General features: G+C 33.7%; 1 long non-coding RNA gene across 4 annotated transcripts in view; it reads right to left on the reverse strand.

The window, feature by feature from the left end:
• LOC105487803 (uncharacterized) overlaps positions 1–14757 on the reverse strand; it is a 220036-nt gene that overhangs the window by 15625 nt on the left and 189654 nt on the right. The gene's annotated exons all lie outside the window — the stretch shown is intronic.

Raw genomic sequence — 14757 nt, forward strand, 5'->3', positions numbered from 1 at the left:
GATACTAAGAAAGGACTATATATCTTTGTCATCATAGGGTAAGAATAAAGTGCAGAAAAGCAACAAAACCACTCATATCTTTGTCCACATATGTCTTTTATAATTATTTTGATCAGTTTACTCAATCCGCAAAAGAATATCCTTATCTATTTTTTAAAGATTGTGTATTTAGTTACACAATTGAGTTGAAAAATTTTTTCTACTAAAATTTTACTAAAAATTATTACCATTAATACAAATTGATTAAATAAATTAATCAAATCTTCAGAAGATATAATCAATATTTTAATTTCATGTTTTTTCTTATGGCAACAGAAAACACTCAATGAAAATATACTGTGTACCTCCATGTGAACTCTGTGGGACTAAAAAGATGAGATTAAGGGACATAAAAATTACTGGAGAATGGTGTACTCAGAGAGCCTGTATGTATTCAGGTCATCAATTCTCATCTTATTTAGAAATGTAAAACATTAACAGCTGGCTTATAAATGTGGACTATGAAAAGAATTTGAACTCAAAATGTTTTTCCCCTTTTTTCTTCCCTGGTTTAAGTACTAAGAAACTAAACTTTGAAATACATAATAGTAACAATAGTAATAATAATGATAATAGAAATATCTACTAATATTTTATTATTTGTAGGTATCATGCACATATTGATTTAAATAAATCTCACCCTGAGAGAAAGTATTGCTACATATGCCTTTAACATGACTTATTACATACTATTATAAAGAATCCAAAAGAAAAAAAAAAGAAAAAATTACAGCAAAATAGATGATATATATGTAAGGTCAACATTTTAATCAGAGTATAAATTGTACAGTAGTGCTGTCCAATACACATATAATGTTATACTGATACAGAACACATTTGTAATCTTACATTTTCAGATAGTCACATTAACAGAGGCAAAAGAGAATAGGTAAAATTAATTATATATCTTATTTACTTCAAGTAACCCAGATGTTATTTCACTTTGTAATTGATATAAAACTGAGTTTACTATTTTTATGCTAAGTCTTCAAAATCCACTGTCTAGTTTATATATACAACACATTTCAATTCAAACTAGAGACATTTTAAGTGCCCAACATGTGGTTAGTGGCTACTGTGTTGAACACAACTCTACAGTAAAAATGTGATTAGAAAAGTGATCAATTGTTTCCTCAGCAAATCATAGATTCTATAATGTAATATATGTGTTTTATATGTGATTATATTTTAAGTGATAGAGATATGTGATTATAATATACTATTCCATGTTATACAATAATATATGGCTAGGTGTTTTTAGGTATATGAAGGTATTTATGTACAAATGTATGTGTGTATATATATACATATATACAGATATGAATGTGTATTTATGTATATGTATAACATAAATGTAAGCCAATAGTTCAAACAGTACATATATTACAAATACAGCAATTAAAATGTTTTTAAAATTAAAAAGGAAAGAGAACATGTAATCCATCAAATTCATGCTAAAAGAAAAAAATGACTATGTTGGAATTATTAAGATGTAGTATGCTGCCTTTGTTAACAATGTCAATATTTCTTAAAATTTTATGAAAGTTTATTTAACCATATGTGAGGTTTTTCCTTACGTGGTGAGATTAGGTCAGCGGTTTTCAACGAGGAACAATTTATCTCCATCCACTTCGGGACATTTGGCAATGTCTGGAGCCATCTTCATTGAATCTTGAATTGTCAAGATTCAAGGGATGCTTGCTGACATCTAGTGGATCAAAACCAGGGACACTGCTGAATATCCCACCATGCCCCACATAAGCTCTTGTTAACAGGGGTGTTAGAGAAATATCTGTCCCAAAATATCAATAGTGCTGAGACTGAAATGCCCTTGTTTAGATCCAATGTGCAGTATGAGACAAAATGCCAACATTTTGTTATGATCATCATTTGAAAGCTGAGCAATTATAAGTAATTTGCCCAAAGCTCAGAAATTGTAAGTAATTTGCCCAAAGTCCCAATAGCTTTTAAGTGACAGAGGCAGGCTTCAACCAAAGTCAGCCAGAATCATATCTAGAACTCTTGCCCCTACTCCATAGAACAGTGCTGCTCACATTCTCAGTGTTGAAGGTCATATTTTTTGTTTTGTTTTGCTTCATTCTAAATTTGTATTGCTTTGTAAATCTGCAATTTTATGAAATCCAAAAAAAAAATTGTCTGCAAAATAAAATTAAAACAGAAAGAATTTAAAATAGAGTTCCACAAATTTTTACCCTTAGAAATAACAGACAATATTAACCTATTCATGTGTTATAACGGCACTCAGTGTTTACTCTTCACTCTCAATTTCTGTACTTCTCTGGTTGCTAAGCTGACCTGCACAAATTTCATGGGCAGGATAAACTTCAGACCACAATTTTTAGTAGCATTGCAATCAAGTACAGTGGAAATTATGCTCCTTCTTTAATTAAAAACAATTTTTAAAAATTATTAAATCAACACTAGTTTTTATTAATAGAAACTCAGTGTTATTACCAGGCAGTTCTTTCTCAATTCCCTAAAAAAAACTAGCTTTCTCCAAGAAAACAAAGACACAGGGTAAAGAAAAAAAAAAAAGAACATTTGTATGCGTATCAATCTGAGACATTACTATAATAACTAAAATGCACAATTTTCAAAATAATTTCTCCTTTTCTAAAACTATAACTTGTTAAAGAAGAGAAAGAGCAAAGGGGCTTATGAAATATAATTTTCTTTAAAAAATTGAACAGATCTAAACGGTACCACTAAAGGAGAAACAATTACTTATTAACGCGTAAAGCAATGCTAATTTTTAATTAAATTGTAAATGCTTTATTTTTACATGTTATTCTACTTAGCAACTTAAATCTCATTTAGCTGTAGTCTCAACACTCTGTTCTCTTAAAGATTGGATGTGTGCCCTTTAATTTTACTGTCATGGAAGAAATATAGCCATTAATACCAGATAAGATTCGATGAATAGCCTTATAGAATATGCTCAGGTTATTTCTGCAAAATTGGCAAAGCCTTCTCAGAATCATCTGCTGGCACTATCAAAACCATTAAATCAATACCACTTGGGCATATAAAGGTTGTTTGACTTTGTAAATCTTTTAGAAATAGAAGACTAGACTCTCTGATGAATGATTGTGATGGACTGAATTGCTCCTCGCCTCTCACATGCAAATCCATATGTTGAAGATCTAAACCCAAGACTTAAGAATGTGATTGCATTTAGAGACAGGGCCTATAAAGAGGTATTAAGGTAAATAAGGCCAGATGGGTGTGCTCCAACACAATATGACTGTTGTCCTTATGAGAAGAGATTAGGACACAGACAGGTTCATACTCAGGAAAGCCCATATGAGAACATGGCCATCTGCAAGCCAGGGAGCGAGGTCTCAAGAGAAACCAAACCTGCCAATACCTTGATCTTGGACTTCTGTCCTCCAGAAAACTGTGAGAAAATAAATTTCTGCTGTTTAAACCACCCAATCTGTGGTATTTTCTTATGGCCCTAGTAAACTAATGCAATGATTGAAAATCTTTCACTAAACGATAAAGAAAACATTACCACTCTTTACCAGTCTCCTTATATTAAGAAAACATTGACAGCGGGTTAAAACCTGGTCTTATGTATTAATTGATGTTGCTGAGTGTGTAGAGGATATAATGAAAAAAAGTACTAAATATTAATTAAATGATAGCTATCATATAATACATTAAATAGATTTTAAGGTGGATTGTCAACATGGATCACTTCACTAATATTTCAAGTAATTCTTCTTGGAAAAACTGAACCCAAAATACCACTCACCAAATTCAAAAGAAATATTTAACTAATGTGAATAGGAAGTTTGGCAAGGAAACATTTGCCTAAAAAAAAAAAATCCACCATGTAAATGACTGTAATTGTATGATTTTATAAAACATTTGATGATAACAAGGCAAAAGCTGAGTAATTTATTGCTTTGATTAAAATGACCTATTACTGACTCTACTGATTTTTTTTTTCTCATTCCTTTTTTATTTTTATTTTTTTGTCTTCTTGGGATTTTTCTTTTTTTTTCTTTTCTCGCAGCAGAATCAAAATCTACTGATTCTTGTAAATGTAGTTTTATACTTGTAGTAATTGAATTTTTTAAAAAAAAATTAGCTGCTTTCTGAATTTAATTCCATGGAGTTATATCTGACCAACCACTTTCTCTGAAAAATAAGGACACATCAGAAATAGGTTCTGATACAAAATTATATTCTTTCTGATGCAATATGAAAGATCTTAATGAAATATCAGAAATAGCAGTATTCCCAATTTAAAAATACTCTCATTGAGTAATACACAGTAAAAATTGATAAATTTTTGATATAAAGAACAGAAAACAGAAAAATAGAATTTTCAACAGTGATAATTCCATTGGCAAGGCCAGTGTTTTTAGTTAAATATACTTTCTTAATCTAAAGTTTTAGTTGGTAATGAAACAAGAAACCGAAATTTTAGTACTAATTTAGTTCTTTCACTGAAGTCAAAAATAAAAACACAACTAATCTGATATAACATCTGTGTTTTAAGAAGCTACTCTTCCTTTTTTGGGAAAAGCTAAAAAGATAAAACACTAATCAGTTAATTCAAACATTGTAACTTTCAATTTTACAGCCTACACTATTTCTCAATTCCTCTTCTTTAAAACATTTTAATTGAACACTGTTCACCAGAAAGAAGAATGAAATCATGCATTTGCAGCAGCATGGATGGAACCGGAGGCCATGATCTCAAGTGAAACAACTCAAAAACAGAAAATCAAGTCCTGCATGTTCTCAGTTATACGTGGGAGCTACATAATCTGTACACACGGGCATAGAGTGTGAAATGAAAGACATCGGAGACTTGGAATGGTGGGTGGGTGGGAGGCGGATGGACAATGAAAAATTACTTAATATGTACGTTGTCCTTTATTTGGGTAATGGTTAGACTAAAAGCTCTGACTTCACCACTACCCAATAGATCCATGTAACAAAACTACACTTGTATCCTTTAAAATTATATAAATAAATTTTTTTAAAAAACCTTTATGTTGTGTATTAATTGTCCCAGTCATGTATTAAGTCATTCACTAAACATGTATTGAACACTTACTATGTGCTGAGCACTGTGTTGGGCACTAAAGATACAATGATGAACAAGACACAGAGTCTCTGCTCACAGCGATTTTAGTGGGGACTTATAGACAAGTAAGCAGGTTCCAAGGGTGGTATTTCGAACAGCAACATAGACATCATCTGGGAAGATATCAGAAATGTAGAATCTCTGGCCTCACCAAGGATTTCCTGAGTCACAATCTGACCAGATCCCTTAGTGATGGGTGTGCACATTTAAGCTTGAGAAGCACAGTAATAGAGGAAATGAAGGGCCTCAATCAAAGCATATAAATCATTCACAGTTCTCTGATAACCTAAAATAAAATTTTTAAAACCTGCATTGTTGCTGGGTGCGGTGGCTCACGCCTGTAATCCTAGCACTTTGGGAGGCTGAGGTGGGTGGATCGCCTGAGGTCAGGAGTTCGAGACCAGCCTCACCATCACGGTGAAACCCCATCTTCACTAAAAATACAAAAAATTAGTTGGGCATGGTGGTGCATGCCTGTAATCCCAGCTACTCGGGAGGCTGAGGGAGGAGAATCACTTGAACCTGAGAGGCGGAGGTTACAGTGAGCCAGGATCAGGCCACTGCACTTCAACCTGGACAACAAGACCAAGAATCTCTGTCTCAGGAAAAAAAAAAAAAAAAAAAAAAATCTGCATTGTTTTCAAACCAGACTTTTTTGTTACATTCCCTCGGTTTATGTTCTACTCAAACTATGCTCTTCAGTGTTTCTTAAAATGTACTTGGTTTTCTGCATCTTTTATTTTTCCATGCTTATCTCTAAACCTAGAATACTCTACTGTACCTGTCAAGTTCCTTCTCAAATAATACTATTAAGTAGCAGTCATGATGATGACAGTTAACTTTGGTTGAGCGCATACTATGTGCCAAAGGCTCCTCTAAAACCTTTATGTTTATCAGTTAATTTAACACTTACGTCCCTGTTTGAGGAAGATACCATTATTATCTTCATTTTACAAATGGGGAATTGAGACACAGAGAATTTTAGTAATAACCGCTCCATTACAAAGCCTTTCTTCATTCTCTTAGTGGGATATAATCAATTCCATCTCTAGATAGCTTTAGAACTTTCTCTTTAACTCACCTAAGAAACTTGTTACCCCTAACTCATGGTTATTTCCATGTTTCCCTCATCATACTCTGCTACACATTAACCTTTTCCCACTACACCTCAGTCTCCTGTGGGGCTTAAATATTTCACATCCACGGCACATATTTCCACGGGATTTTTAACACTGTAAGGGTTCAAATGTATTTGTAAGATTGACTAATTTAATATTTTATGCTATATGGAGTGTTATGCTTTGGAGATTGAAAAAATTATATGAGACAAGGTTTACTTTGCAAGATTGTTATAATAGTGACTTACATGTTGCTTTAGAAATTGTTTTAGCTTATTTTCTCTTTCTCAGAAAAAAATTTAATTACAGTATCAACCTGTTCTTCTCACTTATATTCCTCACCTATTACTGCATTTGTATAGCTTTTATCACAGCTTTTCATAAAATTCAACCAAAATAAATTTTCTCACATCTAGTGTGGTCAAGCTACTGTGACTAAAGGAAGGTGACTAGAAGAATGCAACCCAATAATGTCCAAAGAACATGGGAAAATTGAACAGAGGAAACATTCAAACACACTACAATGCAAGGAAGCCTGAAGTTGTAAATTAAGGATTCAGAGTCACCAAGAAAAGTTATTGAAAAGAAATCACCACCTGACTATATACTAGTGAATATTTTCTCCATCATTTTGAGTCAAACAAAACCTCCAAGAAAAACTGCTAAAAAATATACAAAATAGGTTACCAAAACACAAAGAAAACCTAACTAGTCTTTTTCTTTGGGACATTAAATGTAGAAGACATCTAAAGACTGACATCTAAAGAGTTTAGGGTAGAAAATATTTGCCAAGTATTAATTTTAGTTCCCAAGCAACTTCATTTGTGAAGATATTAGTTAATAAAGTCACCTATGTTTTTTTCTTGAAAAAAAAAATTCATGGCAGAGAAAAGTGGCTCACGCCTATAATCCCAGCACTTTGGGAGGCCTAGGCAGGAGGATTGCTTGAGGCCAGGAGTTTGAGACCAGCCTGAGCAACATATGAAGACCTCCCTCTCTACAAAAAATAAAAAAGCAGCTAGATGTGGTATCACTAGCCAGTAGTCTCAGCTACTCTGGAGGCTGAGGCAGGAGGATTACTTGAAGCCAGGAGTTCAGAGCTGCAGTGAGCTCTGATCACACCACTGCACTCTAGCTGAACAACAGAGTGAAATCCTATCTATAAAAATAATTTAAAAAAAAAAAAAAAAGACATAGCCCAGCTAAGAAATGAATAAAAAATGAAGCACACACGAATAGGTACAGTTGGCTCTCTGTATTTGTGGGTTTCACATCCACAGATTCAACCAACCGTAGATCAAAAATATTTTTAAAAAGCCAGTGTGGTGTCTCATGCCTGTAATCCCAGCACTTTGGGAGGCTGAGGTGGGTGGATCACCTGAGGCCAGGAGTTCGAGATCAGCCAGGCAACATGGAGAAACCCCGTCTCTACTAAAAATACAAAATTAGCCAGGAGTGGTGGTGTACGTCTGTAATCCCAGCCACTCTGGAGGCTGAGGCAGGATAATCACTTGATCCCTGGAGGTGGGGGTTGCAATAAGCTGAGATCGCACCACTGCATTGCATCCATCGCGGAAAAAAAAAAAAAAAGAAAAAACTTTGAAAAAAAATTTAAACATTACATTTTTTTAATGTAAAAGAATTAGTGAAATGGTAGAATCAAGTACAGTGCAAACTGTGGCTCAGGAGAGGAAGTGATGGCTTCTAGACACGTCATTATAAATCTCTAGAGGCATATCAACTTTGAAAAAACAAAGACAAATTTTTATTTTGCTTTCACTATGGATCAGCAGACAAAATTCCATCTAAGAAACCATCTTAATTTATCACTAAAGATAATGAGTCACCATTAATGAACATATGGCTCATGGAATAGTCTGCCATCGAAGTAAAGTTAGATAATGTTTTAATAGTTTTAGCTTTTTCAGTTTGTACAGTAATCAATAGGGTTACAAGATTGCATATAGAGAACTCATGGAGAATTTAGAGCAGACCATGTTTCTGCACATTCTACAATTTAATAAAAATATACATAGACAAAAGTATTGTATGAACCCTTTTATTATTTGGCTTTCTTTCAAATTTATAAACTGCTACCTTCTATTTTTCTCTCTGGTCAAATGTTATAAAAATACATGAGTGTATTAGGTGAAATATATTTATATAAGTGTAGCATAATAATAACTGGATCAATAACAGATAAATTACACAATTGTAGTATCAGTTCCAAGGAAGATAAATATATAATGCCCTTGAACAAGCATAACACCTTACAATCTAATGAATAGAATTTTTACAAATTCACTTTATGGGGAGATGAGTAATTTCTATAGAATGATATATCAATGTACATTTGGTTCATAGCAAAATAATTTGTAAAATATCTGATATAAAGGTTTTTATACCATTCGTAGAAGGTTGAGTATACATATTTGTTGTTGTCATCATTAATATTTGAGCATTAACATTTGGGTCAAATATGCCTTTTAGAGATTTATATTCTTTCTGCCCTTTCCTGAGTTATCTGCTATGTAACCACAGAAGTAGAACAAAAGCAAATGGGCCAAAGTGTTATGATAAAGATACCATGAGGTGTTAATTTTAAAAATAAACCTAGTCACAGGAAAATATAACGATCTGGCTTACCTATGAAGAAAATGGTAATAATATAGAACATATAGTAATGTTATATGTTGAAAAAGTTGGGTTATATATACAGTTGATCATACAGTTTAAGTGATACTTCATGAGACAAAATAAAAATCAAAAGAAAGTCACAACTCTCTGATTAAACCATTTGAAAATTTGTTTTTATCTGCTTATTTTATTTAGAATTAATATAAAAACAATTCACAATGATATAAATGTATGGTTTTGACATTAAATTTAGACCGATCTCAATGTATATTGTGAAGGTTCATAGATAAGCTCATGAAATATGACATCATTTCATTGTCCGGAGTTTCTTTTTCCACTGACAATACATTGTTATAGCAATAATTGCCTCTAAACCCCAATTACTAAACTTTGTCACTTAGTTATGTTCAGGGAAAATGTTTAATTAAAGATCAGTCTTCAAGTCTCCAGAGAATATTGGTTAAATCTATGTCAAGGCTCAAAATTCTTTTGATATTCAGTCAATACAAGTTTATTCAGGATTATTGAAATCTTTGAAGTAACCATTTGATAGGATTATTTGACTTTTAGTAGGATTCACTGACATTTAATGGGAAAATATATATTCCTTTTTCTCTTCATCTTCTGAGTTCACTGCCACACAATAGAAATACATATTTTAGTTTTGTACATTTTTCTAATATTTCTACTTGTCTCTTTAAAAGATAAGCATAAAACCTCAAACTCATTTTTACCCAGAAAATCCTGGGGTCTTTCACTTTGTTTCCTAGGTGTTCCAGTTCTTCTCAATGGTCCCAACACAGGTAGCTCTGCACCCTTCCCCCACCCCAAGGTAATAGACAGTTCTATTTATTGAGCTAATTGTGCTTCTGGATAAAACATACATGTGAGAAATGGGGGAAAAAGCAGTATAAAGACAAAAATCTACATGTAGTCTGGAACAAAGAGGGAGAATACATGGTAGGTGATAATTTGAGAAACTTTAGCTAATAAAAGACTTAACTTACTTTTTAGCATAGGGGGCAGTAGACTTTCTTTAAAAGACTCAACTGGTGAATATTTTAGGTTTTGTGGGCCTGGATTTGATAATCACTTCTATGAGTTCATGCGTCTTTTTCTGTTTGTTTTGCTTTCGTTTTTTGTTTTGAGATGGATTCTCACTCTGTCGCCAGGCTGGAGTGCAGTGGCATGATCTCAGCTTACTGCAACCTCTGCCTTCTGGGTTCAAGCGATTCTCCTACCTCAGCCTCCTGAGTTCATGCTTCTACAATCATTCAGTAAGGATATACAAGGGGCATTAACCATGCTACTAGCACGTTAATGGAAGCCATGGTGAGTAACAAGATATGTCATTCTTTTCTTCAAAGAGTTTGCAATTAAGTAGAAGGAGGAAAAGTGCAATTCTCTCCAAGCAACAATACAATTATAATATTGTTTGAGAAACTGTTTAGCGCAGTCTCTGCTAGTATAAAATTTAGTTTTAGTGGGGTTGACACAAAGGTATAACAAATCAGACTGAAGAGGTCAAAGAGGTCTTGTACAGTGGCTCATGCCTGCAATTCAGTACTTTGGGAGGCCAAGGTGGGAAGATAACTTGAGACCAAGAGTTTGAGACCAGCCTGGGCAACATAGCGAGATCCTTTCTCTACAGGGAAAAAAAGAAGTAGTAGTAGTTGAGGAGATCTGGAGCTTAAATGTAGCTACCACTTAGACACCAGAGCACCATGAAAAGAGCTTTCTATGCAAGAGGGGTAATTTGTGTCCAGAGTAAAATTAGCATGTTCATGGAAAAAGAAGTGTATTATAGTTCTGAAGAGCATGGACTCTGGAGCTGAAAATGCATGGGTCTAAATCACAGTGCTGCCCCTTCTCAGCTGTAGGGCCTTAAGTAAATCACTCAAACTGTTCCTTTAATTGTCCTCTTCTATAGAGTGAGGATGATTATAGCTCATTGTATGATAAGATTATCATAAAGATAAAATGTGCTGACAATATGGCATTTGGTTAAGTTCTAGATAAATGTTTACTATATTATTATTAGACACCCAATATAAAATAAGCAAATAGCTTAAAACCAACATATTTTCAGAGAAAAAAATTCAGATGAAGCATTTGCTCAACCCATAAACAATTCATAGTATGACTAAGAACTCTTCAAGTGTGTGCAAACAATGGTTTTGTTTGTTTTATATATGTGTGTGGAGGGATCTTCATGTGGCAATCTTTAATGTATGATGCACACATGATATCATGTTTATCCCTATATTTTTCTGTTAAAGAGAAAGTGAAAGTAAAAGAGGGATGTAAAGAGACAGGGAGAGAAAAAGTGAAAAAACACAGAGGTTTGGGACATGTTAAAATATTCAAACATACTAATCTTGCATTTCCCTCTAGCTTCCCTGCCAAGAAGAATGATTTTCCAACCACTACTAACCAGCAAACGCAGCAGGTAAGTGTCTGACAATTCCTTCTAGGATATTTCTTTACAAAAGGGACTGCAAAATTTGCAATGCCAATATTTTAAACAGTAAATATGACTGAGTAAGACTTGTGTACACGAAGCAAAATATTATTTTTGCACTAATATACTTAATTTTACTACCCGTAGAATTTGTATACCCACAGTTATATACTGTACAGAAATAGTTCTACTACAATTATGATAATATAACAATGAATATTTGGTTAGAATTTTAAAGTTTATGTATAATAATAAATAATAAACATTCCTCATAATACAAAGATTTTCTTTTCTAAAAAAAAATCTCAATAGGCAGTAAAAAATATTCATATTTTTCAAATAATGGAATGTTTGTTGTAGGGGTTCTCCATATACACAAATTTTCTGTTCACCAACTGACTGCCATTTAACTTCAAGAGATGATGACCAACTTCTAGAACTAGCTAGTCTATTTTGGAAAAAGATGCATTTCATTTGTCTAGTTTTTTATTTGTGATGATTCTCTCCTTTTTTGAAATGATTTGCATCATGGCATTTATATTAACGAATTAAGGATATTGTGAGCATCCTTTCAACTAAGTAGCTAAAGCAACAATGTCACCAGTTATCCATATTTGGAATTCATTTTTCAATGAGAAAATATTTAATAAGCAGATAAGTGGTAAGTACTGTATCACCCATGAGAAAACTAAAGGGCAAATCACTATGAATCCTGTCCTCAAAAATTTACAGTCCTACAGGAGTTAGATACGTATCATATGTACATAAATCAGTAAGACTCTAACAGTGTTTTAAAGATGTTTTTTAAAAAAATATGACTAGTGAGAATGACAGATATAAGGAGTGATTGTGGTTTATGATTTGAAGAGACCAAACTTAGTAATTACCACATAGTACATTGCAGACATCAATAGAAGAGATTGATAATAAAATAACAACCAGCCATAGCTCAAAAGCAGAAGCTTGGATGTCCCAACATTGTGCTCCATGTCAAGCATTCATTCTTTAATCTATCATGACGATGACTGAGAAACCTGAGGGAGGGGCTGCAGAAATCCAGAAAGGAAGCGATGCTCAAGAAGTTCAGCATGGTGACGATTTACCAACTAGCATGAAAACGTTTCAATATTTTAAAACTATTTTAATACTTTAAAAACCACCATTAGTGAAATAGGCTAAATATACGCTCTGCTATGCTGAGATAGACCTCAAAATACGAACAGCATTTTAGCTGTTGAGTATGTTATATGAGGCTGAGAGTCGAGGTTTATTGAATAACTCAGTGTGTCATTTTCAAATAGGTGACTTAGAAAATCATATCAGTGAATCCGCACAAACACTGTAAAATTGCAAAATTGCTATTGCAACCTATTGCTTTCAAATTTTGACTTTTAGCATCTTTGAACCCCGAATTCCTACTAGATCTCTTGCTTTCTGTGACTACCTTCTTTGGTGATCTATTTTGCCTTTCCCCTATTTCTCAATGACTGTGGCACAACTCCCTGGAGTGATGACTCTAATCACTTTCCTAATTCAGACAGCTCTAGATACAGTATAGAAAAATGGGGTAGCTTTATTTTTGGCCTTTGACCAGCACCTTACCATTTAATGTAGTCTGCCACAACTCCACTACCCCAATGGTGAAGCTTAACCCAATTTTGATATTGGAATTTATGTGAGAGTAACTTGAAATTGGTATCACAGAGAGGTAATTTTTCTTATTTTTTTAATAAGAAAAGTGAAGTGTAATCTTACATTCTCTCCATTTTTTTTTTCTGTTGAAATAACTGGCATGGATCTAAATGCAATTGCATCTTTTGTCTGTTTTTATTTGAATAAATATGGTAGGAAGTACTACTATATAACACAAGCTCTGCAGAACCTATTTCCCTTCCGTGTTCAAATGTCATGAATATTTATGAACCCCGAGATGGAAGCAGTAAAATAAAATGAATTGGCTTGAGCCAAACACTATTCTGCGATCTTTTCCAGTTCATTCAACTGACTGCCACTTGACCAAGACCTCACTCAAATGAACTTACATATTAAACTACTCACTGAAAAATTGATTTCCCAAATGTTTTCCAATTACAAAATCACATGGAGTTTTGCAGGAGCAATCTGCAAAGCAATCAGTATTGGTAAGACAATTTTGATACAAAGTTTTAAAAATCAAATACAGGTTATCATCTGTTGGTTCTCAGGCCCTCATGCCCCTTCCAACAGTGTGCTCTTATAATTGGTTGCATTTTAGTTCTGAAAGTCTCTGAAGAGGAGCCTCCTACTCTGTAAGAAATTTGCATTGTTCTCTTGACCATGTGACTCATGGGGCCATCCTATGGCAGCCGTACATTTCATGACTCCATTGTCAGCTGTGTGACCATTTGATTTTCCCTGGTCAATAAAATGTGTGCAGAAGCAATGCAAGCGCATTCCAAGCAATAGTTTAACTAGCTGTTCTATATTATTGCTTACTCTTGTTTTCATCATCTGCCATGAGAATAGTGTGTCTCAAATACAACCTGTTCTTTCATATGAAGTTCCACAATAGAAGCTCTATGGAACTAAGACACATGTAACATTTAGTTAATAATACGCAATATGAGTGAGAAATAAACCAGTGTATAAGCCATGGAGATGTTCAGATTGTAACTGAAGTGAAACCTTATGAAATTGACAATGAAAAAAGATTCTTTCATAATATCACTATAAAATATGTGACAGTGGCTTTTGGGGCTAGGGGAAGAGGTAAGTTCAGAACTGTTATTGGATCTTTAAAAAGCAGCCACATCATGAACTAAAGATGCAAAATACTTTGTAAACTTTTACCTATGATGATTGTAAGGAAAATAACGTGCTAAATGTGTTGTAGATTTCATCAAATGAAGGTTGGAATAAGTAATGTTACTGAGGAGACAATTGTTTTTAGTGACCAAGACAGCCTTAACATTCCCCTAATCTTGACTAAACTTTAGATAGGTTTCTTTCTGACTATAAGTTCCTGACCTTCCTTCTCTTAAAGCATTTACTTTAGAAGACTTGCAATTGTAAATTCTTTCTCTGCCCCTTTGTGATGCACATCTTCTGTGGCCCAGGAACATCTTTTCCAAGTACCTGGAAGCCATTCTTTTGACATGTGCAATCATCAACAAAGATACAGCTCCCGTTTCCTAGTCTCTATAGGAATACAGGTGCCAATTAGCAAACACAGTAGTCTTAATTACATTGACCAACCTCCCAACAATGTCTTCCAAAACTTTTTCACTTACCCCAGTGTTTAAAAATTCTCCTGTCTGTTTTCCAGCTGAGTTGAGTTCAGTATCTCTCCTTATTGCAATAGTCTCAACTGATATTTTCTTGCCTGTTTAACTGTGTTT

This window comes from Macaca nemestrina, chromosome 3, assembly GCF_043159975.1.
Source record: "Macaca nemestrina isolate mMacNem1 chromosome 3, mMacNem.hap1, whole genome shotgun sequence".
Lineage (NCBI taxonomy): Eukaryota > Metazoa > Chordata > Mammalia > Primates > Cercopithecidae > Macaca > Macaca nemestrina.